Source organism: Oryx dammah, unplaced genomic scaffold (assembly GCF_014754425.2).
Source record: "Oryx dammah isolate SB20612 unplaced genomic scaffold, SCBI_Odam_1.1 HiC_scaffold_8, whole genome shotgun sequence".
Lineage (NCBI taxonomy): Eukaryota > Metazoa > Chordata > Mammalia > Artiodactyla > Bovidae > Oryx > Oryx dammah.
The window spans coordinates 23,910,450-23,913,145 of record NW_024070192.1 but is presented as its reverse complement, the minus strand read 5'-3'; positions in this window follow the sequence as shown (position 1 = coordinate 23,913,145).

Sequence of the window (2,696 nt, the reverse complement as noted above, 5' to 3'; positions counted from 1 at the left end):
AGCCCGCCCTCCGCGTCCTCCCCGAGAATACGTTTCTCCAATCAAAGAGCCGAGATGGTGGCCGTCGCCGGATGTCGTTTTGACTGATAGTAAAGAGAGCCCAATAACTGAGTATGCCTCCTTCTCCCTTTACCGGTTTCTCAAGACTGACATGGTCCATGGCCCAATAGGCATGTAGGCCCGCCCCGTGGCGTGGGCCCACCAATATGGGGCGAAGGCCACAGCGCCCGGCGTTTGGGACCCCTCGGCCGTGCTTCGGCCGCAGGCGGTATTACCGCCTGGGCATGGGGTGAAGTAAACAGGCTGAGCGCTACCAGTGCGTTCTTTGACGGGTATAAGGGCTTGGGGCTCGGAATGGGAGGTGGTATCACCGCCGGAGCGCGGAATCCCCCCCATTGAGGGTTCCCATGGTGACTTGCAAAAGTCCAGTGAGACCTGAGAGGCCGAGGTAGGGCACAGAGCATGTGTTTCGCGTGCTGTGGACGCTCGTGCCGCCATTTTGGGTGCTGGTAGCGGAAACCGCTCTCCAGCTTCCGCTCCATGCGGGCCTGGCACTGGGCCCTTTGCCAGTCAGGGATCGTTGTGCCCCATGTCGTGTGCAAGTCGTGTGGACGGGTTGCCATGACAGTGGTGGGACGTTGGGGATATGAGCGATGTGGCATAATTGGTGATTTTCATCACGATACAAACTCATCCTCTGTCTGCTCTACCCCCGCCTAACTTCCCACGCAGGTTAGTTTTGCTTTTCAGAAACTCCTCAGTTTCTAGTGTTCTCCACTCTCTTCTAACCAACATCTTTGATTTTCGAACGTTGGTTTACTCCAGCATCACTTTGGGGAGTTTTTAAGCTTGCACATTTTGAGGCATCACACCAGAGTTTCTAATTCACTTATCCTGCAGTGGCAGCGTGATAACCTCGCCCTTTTAGCAAACGACCCATAGTGCGAAGACCCCTTTTAGACAAGCACTGAGTTGGAGTTCGTAGTACGTTGTTCCTAGCTGTGGGACAAAGAGGCGTCGACTCAAATTCTTGACTCCCTAGAAGATCCTGCTAATCTAGTGGGCAAGTCATTGGTCCTTGTACAACGAAGGACAAGGCCAACTGATAACTCACTTGATGAGGTCGAGTCCATCACATGTTTGGAGTTAGGCAGCTAAATCTGGGATGGTTCACAGATTATAGATCATTTTCACTATACAGAAGTATAACCATTGAATTCTCTGAAAACTACTGAGCTAGTTACCCATTTCAAAGAAGGATTCAGAGAGCATTTTCTCGTTTTACTATTTGTCTTCCAGAAAATGCTAGAATATGAACTCCATTGAGGACTAGAATTTTGTGCATTAACGGTTGAATCTTCAAAGCCCAGAACTGGGCCTGCAATAGTAGACACTTAATAAATACTTGCTAGGAGTTCCTCAGGGGTCTAGTGGTTAGTGACATGGGCTTTCACTGCAGTGGCCTGATTGGGAACTGAGATCCCACAAGCCCACAAGGTAGCTATAAATAAATAAATAAAATCTGCAGAAAAAAAAAAAAAAAAAAAAAACCTTGCTGAATAATTGAAGGGGAACTCAAGCAGTCCTGTGATAAAGTTCTTGTTAAAAACAAATTAATCCTTGGAGGAGGTGTGGTTTTGGAGGATATGGCATATTATCAAGGAAGTGGATGGCCATTCAGCCCCTGAATAAGACCAATATTGGATAAAAATGAAGGAGAAATTAAGGTGAAATCAGTAACTCTAAAAATATATCAAGGGGGTTGAGAAGAAAATATTTTAAAACCAAAGTATTAGAAGATACCAAGGCTAGACTAAAGTTACTGGGCTTAAATACAAGACTATTTTGAGAAGATAGGAGGGACTGCATACGAAGAGTGGCCATCTGTTTCACATAGCAAATAGAGAACAAATTTAAACCTTGACACAGTTCTGAGAAGACAACTGAGCAATCTTTATGGGGAGTCAGGGAACTTTAACACCAACAGAATTCAATGTGTTGGACAGTCTGTATTTTCCAAGTTTCTTTTGAGCTGCACAGTAGGGTACCAGGTGTCTGGGATGAAAAATAAGGTCATTAGTACATGTCAGAGTAACATGAAATCAAGATAAATGTTTACTGAAATGGCAGCTGTGGTTGGGAAAGCTATACCAGGGACATCACATGTGATATTCTCACATCACTGTGGAAGCCTTAATTCACTTGGTCACTTTTTAATCACTCACAGGTTTTGCCCTCTTACCCACTGTCTCCTTTCCTTTCTCTCCTTTCTGGGGTCTTGGGTCTGGAGAGAGTTGCAGGCACTGAGGATAGGAGGGTCTCCTCGTTCATCCTTAAGAGAAGGGGTGAGAGAAGTGTGGAGAGGTCTTTTGTTTCGCCCACACTATCCTGTTCATTCTCTTTTTCCCTCCCAGCTTCAAGTACTATGTATGTTTAAATGTGTATAATAATTATTTGAGCGTAAAGTGGGAGAGAGCTGAATTGGGAACTGTTTTGCTGGTTAAAGAATGACTAGGGGTAGTCAGAAAAAGTTTTCTGCTTAGCAGTTACTGAAAAGGTGGGAAGAAAAAAAAGGAAAGACAAAGAATTGCTGGCCCATTGCAAGGGCTAAGGAGAATCGAGATGTAGAGACACTGTCAGCAGCTGGTGGTGAGGCCTGGCAGGGTGTGGGCGCCCAGGATATTTAATAGTGCTCT